Below are 16,708 nucleotides of genomic sequence, written 5' to 3' on the forward strand. Positions count from 1 at the left end.
GAAAGTGGCTGGTGATTATGCAATGAGACACGAGTCATTTGTCTTCGCATCTGAGCGGCAGATCCAGTTTGACAAATACTTCAAATATTTTTGAGTGGCGGCTTCGAGCATGGGATCAAAGCGAATAAGACTGTTGTGACTCCATTTCTCGAACCTCCTTGCTAATACCAAGAAACTTTATACTATTGACTTGCTCAAGAGATGCACGCATGCACCAACGAATAGACCGCCGGTTCATTTTGTGTATACAGTGTATACATGTATTATAATCACTGTCATATCTATCCATGGTAGTCTCTTCAGTGTTGGCACTGCAAGTTCTTCCCCAGGATCATACGTATTATCATATCAGTATAACGCCATTTTACCCATTTTCACACGTTGGTCGAGACGAACATCGTGGATGAAAGCATTGTCTCTATAGGAAGACGTTAGCACCAAGCAGGAATCGAACTCCTGACCTCCGTTTGAAAGCTAAAAGAGTCTTATCCCGTTTACCAGTGCTCCCTCCCCACACGCAATCAAATAAAAAGAGTGAGAAAAGAAAATGGAAGATGTCTTTTTGAAGAATTCGAATCAAACATGCCAAAATCCAACTCTGCATGCGTAATCAATACATAACCACCGTACGTCGGTTTCTACAGGATTACCGTACAAATCAGTGATGGGAACAAACCATAGCGAGTGAAATACTATAATCTTTTAACTGCATGCGGGGACGGATCTAGGAATTCGGTAAAGGAAGGCGGGGGCACTTGCCCCCACCACTTTCTTTTTATTTATTTTGCTTTAACAAAAAATTAAAGGGCGCGCACGGTGCGCTCACCCTCCTCCCGGATCCGCCACTGATACGTATGTTACGTCACCTGATATTCCCCACCCTGCACAGGTTGTTTGTGCAGTACTTTCATGGTCAGCCCACAAATCCTCTCACCTATACACAGACAATGTATTAGCATATTATACTCATCATCTTTCTTCAGGGAAACCTTGTTTCCCCATCTCACAACATACGTATTATGTAACCTGTTCTGTGTGTGAAATTGGCAAACAAATTAGTTGTGAAAAAAAGAAAAGAAATACGAGCAAATCCAGACGAGTAAAAAGGAAACCGCCATCATTAAAGTGCGACAGTTTTTATGTTGTATAGAACATGTTGTTTTTTGTTTTTGTTTTATGGTTTTGTTTTTCGTGAACACCATGAGATGGTGGTGTAGATCCACGTGACCAAGGAATTCTCTGCGAAAAACTTTTAGGTCATCTTAACTTCAACTAAATCCAGTGACCAATAACCACTGTGTATGATAAACTACGCGAAGTGGAAGAGATACAAGAAACGAAGCATAAATAATTGTTTAATCACGGTCAGTGGAATATCACTGGGACGTACCGAAGGAGGTGAGGCAAATTTGCACAAGACGTCATTATCTTCCCCAGTGACATTCTCTTTCCGTTATATTTAGGTCACTTTTATACAACGTATTCTTGCTATCAGTTCTGACAATTTATTCTTCAAATTATAATTTCACATACACTCGAGACATCATATAACATTGCCGTTGCCGGGCAGCTGGAATATGATTGCTTCTATGTTCCAGAATTTCTTACAACTGCTCAGAGCCCCGCACTTCTGCACTCGCAAAGTATAGGACATACTTTGCTAAAAGTATCATTTCATAACAATTATCATGCACAACTTTGATACATAGATTACTTTATGTTGTGCTATTATGCATTTCACATTGGCTACCTTAGTTAAAAAACAAACAAACAATCACACAGTCCAATCTGTACACTGACGAATATTAACTTCGATCTGCAATGTATTTGTTTGTTGCAAATTATTTGTTTGTTGGAAATGAAATAAATCAACTTGAACTTGAACTTGAATGTATAGCGTACATAGCCCAAACCACCTTCTCTAGAATACCCCACCACACAGTCTGACTGCCAACGCTGCATAATCTTACATGGGCTACGTGCATTAATGTACGCATGCAAGAACATTTCATATCCATCATTACTACTGAAAAACACAACGTATAGTGGAGTATTCTATTGTTGTATCCGTTATCTTTTTGAATAACACTATCACATTCTATTACAGGATAAAAAAAAGACAGCATAATTTCTTACCAGTACTGATGCTACACACACACGAGCAGAATAATATAGACGTTATAAGAGTCGTCAAAATTGGACCTTAACGAAGAAAGTTGTGGAATTAAAGTTTTTGATAAATAGCAACCACAATACTCAGATGAAATTAATGAGCAGACGAGATAATTTCTCACTAAGTCTTCAAAAGATTCTCATCGAACTATTTTTACAAATCTTTACTCAATTTTCTCTCTTGACATGAAATCAAGAATTACAATTAGTATAGATTTAATCCCCTGCAGCAAGCCATAACATAACCGATAGTATTTCGATAACATAGAAATGATCACGTTCGGGGGGGGGGGGGGGGGGGGGGGGGATTACAGTAAGTTTGCCATATCGTCAACCAACGGCATAATGTCACATTTTTGTGTACCTATAATTACCAATGGGATATTATGTAAGGAAATGACATTACCTACCGCCTCTTCAACTTTTCGTTGCTGAAAACAGTTAAACGCGTAAAACTTTGATGTTAGGATAACTTTCTGGTTATCTATACCTTAACTTTGATCTTTCTATTAATTGGTTTTGTTAATTATTAATATTCAATTCAATCAGGTCAATTTGAACACGTTGGGAGTTGAACAATGACTAACGCATGCTTGCAGAGCAGAAAAGCATGCCGAAGTTTCAGGCGGAGTTTGCGGCGAAACTCCGGCCCATATGGGGTTAGGCATGGCGATGGTCAGGCTACCATGCGCTGGGCAAAGCGCCATCTCAAGCTCGTAACAGAGTGAGTCACAGATTGACCTGAAATCTTGGAGAAGATGATAGTGTGTACAGGTCAACATGGTAACTCTGAGGCTACAAGAGAGGCGATGGTAGTATCATGTCATCTAATTTGCATAGATGCAGTATAGTGGTTGCTATTCTAATGATTATTAATTTTCATGAAAACATAATGATGAAACGTTTCAATACCATATATAGCTCTATTGATTTTTCATTTTATTTTTTTTTTCATAAAACTTACATTCTCTTTGTTTGAATTTCCTGTCTTTATTTGATTAGTCTTGATTTTATTCATTTGTTCTCTATATGAGATTGCTTAACAATTTCATCGATTTGCAGCAATTTCGTCAAGCATGATTATACACATGGGTATTTCGTACAATAATTTAAACAATTTTCATTTTACATCTATGTGATTACAAGCTTTATAATCACATCAATTTCTACACAGAACGGTTGCCAAAAAAACAGGTAAAAAGCTTAACATGAACATCTTATCGAAGTGCACATTAACCGTTTCTTTCATTTCATTTTATCTATTTTCATTTTCAACAAATAAGGTCAGTGTATATATATATACATATTAAGCATGAAAAAAAGGTAATAAGAACAATTTGTTTAGTTGTGCAATCTGAAGATCCAAATACCAAACTATGCCTAACATTGATTTATGGACAATAATAGTAAACAATTCTTGAAACGAAAAAAGACAGACACATGTATAAGAATACACAAAAACAACAAAAAAGGATAATTATATATCAAGGGCGCCAGTCAGCGTATGACGTATCTAGTAGATTCCGCTACAATTTTCTTGAAATTTGGGTGAAATTTTCTGGTTTTGGATTAACGTCATCATCACCAATATGTAAAGAAATTACTGTTTTTACTCAGTGACGCCATGGGATCAAAATCATGTCTCAAACAGCAATGTGTGTCTGGAAAAGCCATTCTCTCTCCCGATGCCTGAGAACTTCAACGAGCACCTCTTGGACCATACCCCGAAGTTTTCCCGTAATCACGTCTATTCCTGAGGGGTATACGTTTGCCACGGAAACATCAGTGGACATGAGAACAGCCTGTTCTACTGCACGGATACCCAAGGTCGTCAACGAATCAATTATGAAATAACTGTGTAATTCCGTAATTTTACCGCACTTTGTTTATGGTGATATATGATCTGGCACTCAGCAGCCAAAGCCCATGTAGAAACTCTACAGAAACTACAAAACAGAACCGGCAGGATAATACTCAAAGTAAAGTCGTCTGAACATAAATCAATAAGTGAAATTCATGATAATCTAAAGTGGGAAACTTTACAAAGTCGCAGCACAAGGCATGTTTATTTGATGATGTACAAAATTCTTCATGAAATGGTACCTACTTATTTGCGTGATAAATTAATTTACAAAGAAATCGGTTACTCGTTAAGACAATGTGAGAAATTGACTTTACCGAAACCTAATTCTCAAAATTGCAAATGCACATTTTTATATCGTGGTAGTACATTGTACAATGATCTACCTTTGTCTATTAGACAGTCAAGCAGCCTTACTGATTTCAATAGAGAAATCGAAAATTGTATATGTAGATTTTGAACCGTAAAATGGTAGAATTAGTCAAAATGAATTGATGAATATATGTTTTATGTATTTACATGTATATCACCAGAGATCTAAGATGAGTGGTGGGGGGGGGGGGGGGAGGGAGGGGTTGTTTGAGGGATTGTTTTGTGATATGATTTTAGATATTATGTTTGGTATGAATTAAAGGCATGTCAGTTATTATAGATAGGTTTATAAATCTTGGACCCCATGGAAGAACAGATCTATCATGTTGATAGATCTGAAATGGGCTATCCACCGTTACATATTATTATCATTGTCACATGTCAACTTGTTTTCATCGTATTTTGATACTTCAATCTTGATTCATGTTTCAGTTATGTCATGTTCAACACTGTTTATTTTGTATATGATTTTATTGTTTCGGAAATAAAAGCAAACAAACAACCTAAAAACACACGACTAAATAATTTACATGTCGTAGAAATTACTTTTCAAACATAATAACAGATGTACATGATTATGTATAAAGCCCATATACAGAGCTATATTCGGTTATCAGTATAGGCTGACTGTACTCACCTGCAGAGTGTGACAAATGCCAAACTGGCCGAAAGAGAGGCTGTCCTGATAATACTTCGGTGTACAAAGCTTAGACATTGTAACTATATTCTGACAAAATGCCGAACTGGCCAAAAGCTCGGGCCATGAAGGTAAAAAGAAAGCAAAGTGTTATCAATGTTATCATTACTATTACTGATCTTCTTTTTTTTACGTAAAAAGACAAAGGATATGAACTGTACAAGTAAATACGGCGAAACTTTGACGAAACTGCATTATACCGTGTTAAAAGGGCCACAATGTGAATCAGGTTTAAGTCAATTTCTCCTCATAATCTCACTGATACCTCCCTCTCTCACTTTCTTTGTATAATGTAAATGTACACGCCTAACTAGGCCTATGTTATATATATATATATATATATATATATATATATATATATATACATACATACATATATATACAGATATATATATATATATATATATATATATATATATATATATATATACATATACATAGAGAGAGAGAGAGAGAGAGAGAGAGAGAGATGTTTGTAGTTCGCGTGTTGGTACCAGTACAGAAAATATGACGAAGTAGGGTAGTAATGCATTTCAGTCCAACAGTGCTATTTATTCAGACCAAATTTTCGTTCCTCAGGGTCGCAATGAACAATATTATATCATATATATATATACATATATTTATATTATATATATATATATATATATATATATATATATGATACATATAACATATACACACATATAATATACATATGAATAAATTATGTACATATATTCATATTTACAAGTATGCCAATGCACATTATGACCATTTCTGTAAAATACAGATATTCTCTCAATCTCAGATATTGTAGAGTTTGGCTGGATCTAAGTGACAAAGCATAGGAAGCGCTGGCAAGTTAATATAAAAAAAAAATGGGATCGACGGCTTTGAAAAAAAAATCCTTTGAGGACTGTTCACGGAGAGGAATATTATTGCACCACTGCTGTTTCCAAGTGACTACAACCATACAGGTACCTGAAAGTTGAGGATTCATAGTTTACAACGAGAGCTACACAATAATTGGTCTAAACCTCTATATGGATAACACAACCAGCAGCTTTCTTTGGTAAGTGAAATTTTCACCGCCCCTCCCTTTGAGAACAGCATGCAAGTAAAACTGATCGGTGATAATCAAACGGGTATCAGTATCACTCACGTGTAGAAAGGTTGTGTAAATTAAAATGATTATGGAAATCCATTGATGCTCGTTATAATATGGCGGGTATGTGGTGTACGCCCGGATTCCTTCCGTTGGAAGACCACAATAATTGAGTTTACAAATAACCCCAAAAGTATATACGTTACGTGTAGCGATCCGCTGCTTGGATCTTAGGTTGAAGGGGAATTTTTTTTTTGTTTGGAGATAATAAGAAACATTTTGTAAAATATGAAAGAGCATATACTTCTAAGAGGATTTCAAGGTTTATTTGACGAAAATTGATGTTGAAAAGGCTGTTGGAGATATCCAAAACGAAGTGAGCCCAATAAAAGGTGGTACCCACATTTTATTAGGATCACTTTGCTTTACTTTATTTTTTTTGGATATCTCAGTCATTTCCAAACCGATTTTCATCAAATAAAATTTGAATTCCTCATAGAATTGTATATGCTCTTTTACATTATTTTCATAAAGTGGTTTCTAAGTATCTCGCAAAAAAAAAAAAATTAAAAGCGGAATCCTCATCTTAACCAATATACATTACCGCATTAATTCAACTGTAGCTCTAGTTGTTTTTCCGTAAATTAGAAAGCGCTTGCAAGTAAAAAAACAAAAAAACAAAAACAAACAACACACACTCACACACGTTACCGACGCCTTTGAAAAAAAAAAAATCGTCTGTGAGGAGTGAGTACGGAGAAGGATATGGCTCACCTCACTGCTGCGGGGACTTGAACCGTGGGCCTGAAGGTTGATAATTCACGGTTTATGATAATTTTCTAATACATAACCAGCAGCTTATGCCGAGTGGATAAAATATCCCCACCCCTTTCCCTTTTCTTTCGCTCTCACTTCACGAAACGAGAACAAATACGAGGTATGCAATTAAAACTGATAGGTTAACCTATAAAGATAATCAACCGGGCATCAGTGTCACTCCAAGGTAGAAAGGTTATGTAAATTAAAATGATACGGGGAAATCCATTGATACTCATGAGGCTGGTTTTAGACAGAGCTGAGGTACATGTAGGCCCAGATTTCTTCTGGTGGAAGGTCTCAATAAATATTAGTCTATGCAAATAACCGACGAGTACGTCACGTGTAGTGGTCCGCTGCTTGGAACTTGGGTCCAGAATCTGGGGCACCAAAAGAAAAAAATCAATATCGCGAGTTTCCGTATTTAGCTGATATTATTGACGCGCTCACAATTGAGGGGAACGTGAGTGGTGGTAGACCAATTCGATTCATGTAAGTGGGACAGCAAAGCATATCTAAGCTCATGTTTTCTTTTCTTAAGACATCTTGACAAATTTAAAGTCACATTTACACCCTAATCATCATATCAAATTTATCAGTGGAGTATGCTTATCATAATAATTGCACCAGGTCATGACAAAATGTTGTATTTATTGCTTACACGTTTCATACGCTCTCTCTAATATCGTCAGCCCCCCTCTTATCAATGTAGTCGTCCACGGCACGTGTATCTGACGAATGTGTTGATCAAGGTTCGATGAATTACACTGAAAGGGATCGTCTGCGTTTAGCGAAACTCTGTCCCGCGACTTACCTAAGCGACCTAATTCTGCCGTGAACTCACGTTTACGGGCAGACGGCGATATCGCTTTTTCCTCCTCTCCCAGTTAGCACAGTCGGCTGCTAGCGCTCACCTTTAACGACATTAATTTCCAGCTTGCCTGTTTCGAACAGCAGAGCTCCCTCCTTTGACAGCAGTTTACCAAGAGAGGGAAACAATACTAGTACTCCACCGTTTCTGTTTTCATACCTATGTTTGCTGAAACTTGTTACTAGAGAATCAGTGTGATTCGCTCTTACTGCTGAGATCGGACGGCCGCAGGTGAACGTCCAGTGCGTGCCCCCTGTCGCGATTTATGTCGGCCGGCTTTCACTATTTTGAAATTTGTCACAGCAAGAGCTTCATATTTTTTGCATCCACGTAAATCGGACCTGTTGCAGTGAACTAAAAAATTATTGTTTCTTGTGAGAGTCAACTTTGATCTGTTTTGGAGGCAAGAAGTTTCACTTTCACGTTACTTTGCGACATGTTTCCGTGATCGACAGTTGAGAGACAAGAAGGCTTTGGAATCGGATAAGAACATTGATTGGACTCCTAAAACTCTGAGATTCTCATCCTGATTTGTGTGGATTCAAGACAAAAGGACATTCACCCTCCCGAGTCTATCATTTATCACAATTCGTGGTTGCAACATCTGCGATTTGTTGACAAGAGTGACCCATCGGCATAAATCACAGACTGCCAAACTAAGAAAGGCAAAGGTAAGGAAACACCCGTGATACATAGAATTAAAAGTGCCATCGAAGTTTCTATTTTGGTTCTAATAATAGGCCTAGATGGGATTGTGAGAAATGCTGAATAAAATCGATACCCTCTTCTTTATCTTCCGTTCTGATATTAAGTTCTTGGGTTTACATTATCATGTTTGATGTTATCATTTTGAACATCGTTACTACTATTTTTGTTTTCGTTTTCAAGATTCCAGACGCCACTTTGCACTTATTAAACCTCACGTTGATGACGCAAGTGGAAGACAAATGGTCTATATAAACTGTTATCATATACTGGAAACATCCGAACTAATTTTTATCATGTTTGTTTGTTTGTTAGTGTATGTTTGTTTGTGTGTGTGTGTGTGTGTGTGTGTGTGTGTGTGCCTTGTTTGTTTGTGTGTGTATGACGATGAATACACCTTGTGAACATTCTAGCTTACATCACAGTATTAATATTTCTTTGAGTAGTTTGTCTCGTTCTGTATAGATCTGAAAATAAGTGAGTTGTCGATATCAACATGGCTCAATTAATGATAGTAAAGCATCGATCATTTCTCTATCTCTCTCTCTGTATTATTATATTACTTCTCAGTTTACAATTAATTTTGAAAGACCAATGTGATTGTCTGCACCACGCAATCCATCTTTGATTTAACACAATTTGAGCTGGAAAATTGTCCGTCGAAATTTGGAGTTTTAGTATTAATGTGTTGTCGGCTGGTGTTCCCATATATTCGACTGCTCATAAAAGTTTTCGTCAAAGTCAGCCTCAGTATATTTTCTAGACGGCAATATATTTATTGGTATAATGTTCACACCTGATGTTAATAGTGTTATCCTTCAACCCCTCTGAGAATAAACATTGTCATAATCATACTGAAGCCCCAAGGATCGAGGTGGAAATAATGAGGTTTTCGACAATTTACCAGCTCGGTATATCAGGGAAGTGGAAACCATTCCACATACCTGGGTAAATAATGCAGAATCTCTGAGGCTAGTGGGATTATTTCCTTCCTCACGTTTTAGGTCGAAAATACAATGTTGTGAGGATATGTGGGCAAGAATTATCATTCCAGCGATTTATATTCAACTACACCCCGGCGTCCAAATCGTGTTTCTCATAAATTTATGAATTGTTGTCTAATTGGGGATCAGCTTGCGCTCAGAGCTTCATTTACCCATCAGGCATTCTTTGGTTGACGTATTCAAAGTCCCCCGTCCGACAAGGGTTGATACCCATTGTGTATGTGAACGGACGACCCGTACTAGCAAACTAGAGCAGGAGTCGCGTGTATTGTACACGTGAGAATTTTGCCTGCACATGCGAGCGGTCTCACCAGCACGGGTGTCCGTCACGGTGTATATCTTCCTGCAACCTTTCCGAATTAATCGCAAACGCACATTAATTTCGTCATTTTTAAAATTTTTGCAGCAGGCAATTACAAATGTGAATTCTAGAGTTAGAAGATGTGAAAATTGACAATTTTAAGTCAATTTTGGTTGCCTGTCGATAGTTTTGCCATCATGAGGTGTGAAGTCAACTAAGTGTTTAATGTGATGGAGTGCCTTTAAGCAAGCCGTTACGGGTGGTTACGTAACTGTCATGTGGGGCTAAGGATTAGGGTCAAACGCGTGAGGGAGAGAGAATAGAATCAACAGTGACCTGAGTTCTGAGCTGAGCTGGCTGGATCAGAAACAAACTGTAGTTGTGCTTCGATACAACAGGGTGGAGACCTTTAATACAGTGTGTAAGTCGTCTCATTCACCAGATCTGTTTTGGGTTTGCTTTCTTGCAGTGTAATAATCAAAACATGACAGAGCATAAAGTGCAGCAGCAGAATTATGCTGGAGTTACCATGTGAAAAACATGACTTTTAGTTTATCTCTCCCCTTTTCACACACACGAAAGAGAAAACTATTGCATAGAGTATGGACACAGAGGCTGATAATAAAAAAACGAAAAAAGCTACCATTTCTTGTAACATGTTTCGGATATGCATGAAATAAATTGGAATATCTAATTCTGAGATCAGTGAGAAGTAATGATGACATGACCAAAGCAAGTATTACATTTAGGTCGTAAGACAAAAATTGCTGGTTTAGGTAGTACATGTAAGCCTACTGTAGGCCTATCATCCATATAGGGCCTATAACATAAGAATTGGTGGGAATATTGCAGAAGATGTCAAGTGGAATCGTAAGACTTTTTTTTCCAGTTTTTTCGTTTTTGTAATCTATTATTATTACTTATTCAGAGACACTGAAGGAAGTTACTAAATTGATACGACTCATGTGCTGAATTGGCAACCAACCCTTTTCTCATAAAATGGGAACTCATTCTGGCTAGCAAAGAGCACAGTCATGAACTGGGCACATCAGACAGCCCCCTTAATTTGACCTCATGTTTCCTGTTGTAACCTAGCTCATCCCTAACCCACTTACAAAGCACATGGCTGAACTTCTCCCTACATTTTGGCCAAGATCAAATCGGCATTGGAATGTCTGACTGGGAGAGTGCACCCTTTACCTACTTTTGGGCAGGCAAATATTTGTACTGCCAAATTTATCTTAGTAATCTCCTTATCAAAATGCAAAGTAGTTTGAACTAAGAAGGGTGGAATAATTATTGTTACTGTGCTCTTCAAATGAAATGGTGAGATGCAATTGTATATTGTGTCTGATACATTCAAGATCAATATTACAAATCATTGTTGTAAAACTCTAGATAAACAAATGTTGAACCCTCCTTATCTGGAGTTATAGATTTGTGAGTTCTTTGATGCCACGCTGAATGAAAAGTACATCAGTGTTCCATTACATTTAATCCATATGCTAAGATTTCTACAACATCAGTCATTTTCTTTATTCAATGTACAAGAAACCTAACAGTTGAATGCCTTAATGAAATAATTCCTTTAGCTGTTCATCATTTTTTACATAGAGAATGAATAAGCCATCATTCGTAGAAGTCTTTGTTTGTATGTGCCACATTGTGGTTTTTCTGTATTGTGGCAGTCAGCTGAAAGTAGGCCTACAAGTACATATTGATTGAGATGATTCTTTTGTACATCTCTCATAAAGTTTCATGTTCACCCATGTCTCGCTAGATTATAAATTTTATATGTTTGTGAACTATAGCTTCCATTGAGATTCATGTACAATGTATAAATTGCATACTTGTACAGTACACATGAAGGAGAATGAATGAATGAATGAATGAATGAATGAATGAATGAATGGATGAATGAATGAATGAATGAATGAATGAATGAATGAATGAATGAATGAATGAATGAATGAATGAATGAATGAATGAATGAATGAATTGATTAATAAATTGTCCAATGGCATAATTATCATTGTCCATAATAGTCTGTAAAGTGCACTGCAATTCTGAACAAATCTGAAATGCCTTGTATAAAAAGTAGCCATTATCATAATATCATTATCATAATATTATTACATGTTTACAAATATATTATTCATTTACATAGATTACAGTATAAAAGAAGAAGGAAGGATAATAGAAACCAGAATACAGCATGAATGCTAGTCGAGTCTGAACCCTTAGTGCAATTCAGGCAGTTACAAAGTATGTTTCTCAATTTTTTTTTTTTTGCAGTTCAGTAATGTGTTACCCTTTAAGATAGTTGTTATGAATAAGATATTCTGGTGCAAAAAAAAATAAACAGGCAATTAAAATTATGTAATGAATCTACTGGTAACTGTAGTATATTATGTACATGTACACTGTGTATATATATGTCATACAATTGTAGAATGATGTCTATGTCTACAAAAACAAAAAGTATTTACATTTATGAGATAGATACAGCTGTATAAAGAGGGTCTATTCTTGAATATTGCCAAATTGGGAAATGGGACAGGCATTAAAGGGACTGTACAGTACTGGTTGAGGTAGGGATTCATGTTTTGAACATTCCTAAGTGAGATAATGAAAAGCCTCTTATGAAATATGAAAGAGCATGTAATTTTAAGAAGGATTCAATGTTTATGTGATGAAAATTGGTTTTCAAATGGCTGAGATATCCAAAAAAGTGCTAATAATAAAAGGCGACATGCCCCAACTTTATTAGTATCTCTTTGTTTCACCTTGTTTTTGGATATCTCAGCCATTTCAAAACCGATTTTCATCGAATAAACTTTTGATACCCCTTAGAACTGCATGCTCTTTGGCATCTCATAGAGTGGTTTCTGAATATCTCACAAAACGTTAAAAGCTAAATCTTCACCTCAACCAGAACTGTACACACCCTTTAAAGGTAGTGCAATAGATAGTCAGAATTGAACAGACAAGAAGAGAGAAAATAGAGTTTAGATGCTGTTAGTTATCTAGCACACTGTCTCAGACCAGGGAGATGAGACCTCTCGCCTCCATGCTCAGACATTACTACGGTTTTGTGGTCACTTCACAGTATTTTCTCTTTGGTAAGAGCCTGTTAAATACTGTTATAATAAAGACTAAACTTTGATATTTTTGACTGTGTATTAATAGTAAAACTTTATTTGTTTGCTTTTTCTTGTAGGTTTAAAAAAAAAAACAGTTTTCTGGCATGATGTTTCATTGTTCATAGTTGGCCTACATGTATGTATATCTGCGTCCATGGAGTTCAAACACAAAACCATGTGATGAAACAGGGTCTGTAACTCATTTTCAGTGTGTTGTGATGGATACAATGTATGAAATTTTACACTCTGATTTTTCTTCATCCAAAAATGTGACCCGCCCTACCTATCTCTCCCACTAATATTTGTTTGTTTACCATTTACAGAAGGTAGTGACTTTAAGTATAAACCTCCTACCTGGTCTTCAATCATCTAAGTTAGATCTGCCCAGTTCTGCCGATATGTAAATTTGTAAATTATATGTGTAGTTTGGCTCTCCAGTGGTGTATCCTTTAAACATGTGATAGCCAGACAGAAGGGAAGTACATTCTTGACATGTAAATATAGCGCCATTTCCTGCTTTGACAGTTTTGTGAATAGGCGTAGATGATTGTGCATGGCGACAATGCCATGGAGTCGGGCAGAGTTGGGCCTCTGATTTGGCACATAGCCAGTCCTGAATACATTGCAGGGACCAAAACCTTGCATGCAGCCAATACACACTCCTCTTGCTATATATCAATGCTTGGTGCTGATCGTTTGTGATCTTTAGAGTCTGCCAGCAGCATGCAGACAGCATTGTGCTGTAGAGATCACTCCCCATGAGTTCACAGGGAGGTTAGCGCCTAATTCGTCAGCAAGCAAAGCATCAGGAGTTTGGTGGAGGAAAAAGGCGGAGACAAAGGCATGAGGGGAAGTGGAGATGCGCCATGGAGGAGAAACAGCCTTGAAGACAGAAAAAAAGAATGTTGCATGGATGTCTTGATATTAATAATACCACCACACAAGCCCCCCCAAACAAAAAAAAAACAAAAACAAAAACAAACAAACAAAGAAGCAAAACAAAAAACAAACTAAGAAGAAGCAAAGAAACAAAACAGATGGGCATATTGGAGGGGTTGCCATGGCAACACACGCAAGGAAAATGCTCCATTGACGTACCCATCAAAAAATGTTCGGCATAGGGCCTACAGGCAACATGAATGTTGGCTCATTGATATTCACATTTCATAAACATGTTACATTATCCCTGTATCAGGACTCAATTACATATGCACAAGTATTAAATAACCAGATGAAAACAGTTAATGCATATAGTGTACCAGTATGTAGCAATGAAGAAAAGAACAAATAATACATTTTGATGCAAAGGTCTATAATGCGACTGCCTTTTGACTTTTTATGTGCCAATCAAAGATGAAGAATGATATTAAACTTTGTACCATAAAGAAGCATGAAGTAACAAGATTTTGACTGTAGAAAATATAATAGGGTGGAATATGAGTCACATGGCAGAGCATTACACTTGTCATTTATACCACAGCCCAGGGAGACTGATGAACACAGTAAGCAAGTGTGTGTGTGTGTGTGTGTGTGTGCTTTTGTTCAAAGGGGTAGAGAGAGAGAGAGAGAGAGAGGGAAAAAAAAGTGGTACACTCTTTGTCACTGACATCCATTAACAATGAATGATTCATAACACTATTTTACCCAAGTGGCCAGATTATGGCTAAAAGGGAATTGTAAAACATACGGGAAAAAAAATGTTGCACGTCTGTAATGACATGAGTGTAGGAAGTCCACAGAAACAGATCAGAAAAGATAGTTGAGCGGAATCAGTAAATGCAAAGGAAATGGTATTTCCATGTTCGAAGTCATGGCCTTCAATATAGGCATTTAGATTTCTTGCTCTTTTACATGCATAATTGTCCTTTTTGCCATCTTTCACCAAGCCCATTTCACGTGTTCTGACATACAGAAATAAGTTTGGAAGTAGATAAGGGTGAATTCTGATAACAATACATGTATGGATAGTGTGATTATATGTAGGCCTAGATGTGTATGTATTCAGAGTAGACTAACAATTTGAAGAGAAAGGGACTGTAGCATTTGATTTTAAATGTCACGATGTACGTGTAATTGCCAAGGGCAAGTCACCAAACGTTGATATTTCATTTTGCACGTGACTATAAAAATGAACTATCATCATGGAGCGAAGAGATCTTTAGTGCATGTGTCTTCTTTTTCAATGAAATAAAGCAAAAAGAAAAAAAAATGAAAAGAATGGAAGACTAGAAGTGGGCCTTTTGCAAACAACATTTATGTACTTTGTCCCCCTGCAGTTGATTTGTTGGTGTACATAGCGCAAACAGAGCTCACGTGCACGGACCGACTGTGAAGCAACAGGAAACCGCATTCTAAAACTGCCTGGGACCTTTGTGCCATATGGGGAAACTAGGCCAGTTCACTGGGTTGAGAAGATCCACTGCAGAGTGTGTGTTCGCTGCTCGCTGGCTTCCATGGGAGAGAGGGCGCGGAATTAACCCACATTCACATGAGCCAACGGGCCTCTTTCTTGTGTTTACTGTAATGACAACATGAACATAGTCTAGTGGCTTTCCGAAGGACGGTTATGTATTTCACTGGCCAAGGAAATGCCGTTTGATATTCCCGTTTTATTTTTAGCACAGATGGGGTTTGTGTTGCTGTTTTCACAAAGAAAGTGTACCCCTTCAAACGGGAGCTTAGTCATGGCATAAGTAAATTATGAATGTGACATTCGTTGTTTGCGTTGAAGGTGGGTCGATTTTATATTTTCACGGCCGCCGAACACGCATCACTGGCGTGAACCATGAGCGACATTTTGAATGCAAGCAGTCAAAACAGTCTGCGTGTCCTCCTACGCGCACGGAAATTTGGTGGGTTGTACATTTTGTTAATTGCTACCCACTCTCGGCTGTGTGTACAAACTTGTATGTATGTAGGGATAAGGCGGGCATAATGACTGACCGTATAGACAAAAGGAAAATTCTCCAATCTGCTAGGATTCCAATAATGGTCATATTTAGCTAGATCTTTGTATCTCACAGACAAGTGTGCCCAAGATGAATTGGTCCCCCCCCCCACTTCTTTCCCCCCCCCCCCCCTTTCTCTCTCCTCCTCCCTCTCCGCCTATACAGACGCATTCACTTGAATGTGAACATACAGATGTATACACACATGTGGCATTTATGATGATACATGGATAAATAAATAGACTGGCAGACCTGACTGTGGTCCATGCTTTCTCTGCATGTGTTCTGTTTTGACTTTATTCATTACTCCTTTTGTGTGTGTATATAAAGTAGTACACTGTATGTGTGTATACACAGTACATTCTGCTTGTGTCATACAATCATAAGACTCTGTGTGTGTCATACACAAATCTGTTGTACTGAGTAGCCAGAGAGCCACATGGCTGTTATGGAAAGCCAGATATGTAAATGATATATAAGTCAGTCATAACATTATCATTGACCAAGTACTGGATACTACAACACACTCTGCAAACAGAATATGTTTTATGTTCATGAATGTGTGCACATGTAAGTCGAATGAATGAGTGGTATATACATATAGATACGAGCCTATTAGCACGTATATCGTAATCTGATATGAAGGTGATATGCTACTTGAGGTACAAAATATCAATTTGTTCTTTCTCTTGGAAGAACAGATAACATAGTGAGAGAAGTATATGGGCCAG

At 37.4% G+C, this 16,708-nt stretch overlaps 1 protein-coding gene across 1 annotated transcript in view; it reads left to right on the forward strand.

Annotated features, from left to right (window-relative positions):
- Window positions 1-8,347: 8,347 nt before the first annotated feature.
- Window positions 8,348-16,708, forward strand: part of LOC139723075 (nuclear hormone receptor E75-like) — a 28,150-nt gene continuing 19,789 nt past the window's right edge. Inside the window, exon 1 of the mRNA XM_071634347.1 lies at window positions 8,348-8,547. The gene's annotated coding sequence lies outside the window, so the exon portion shown is untranslated. The remainder of the gene's footprint in view (window positions 8,548-16,708) is intronic.

Source organism: Diadema antillarum, unplaced genomic scaffold (genome assembly GCF_040938485.1).
Source record: "Diadema antillarum isolate AM-2024a unplaced genomic scaffold, OU_Dant_1.0 scf00000180, whole genome shotgun sequence".
NCBI lineage: Eukaryota > Metazoa > Echinodermata > Echinoidea > Diadematoida > Diadematidae > Diadema > Diadema antillarum.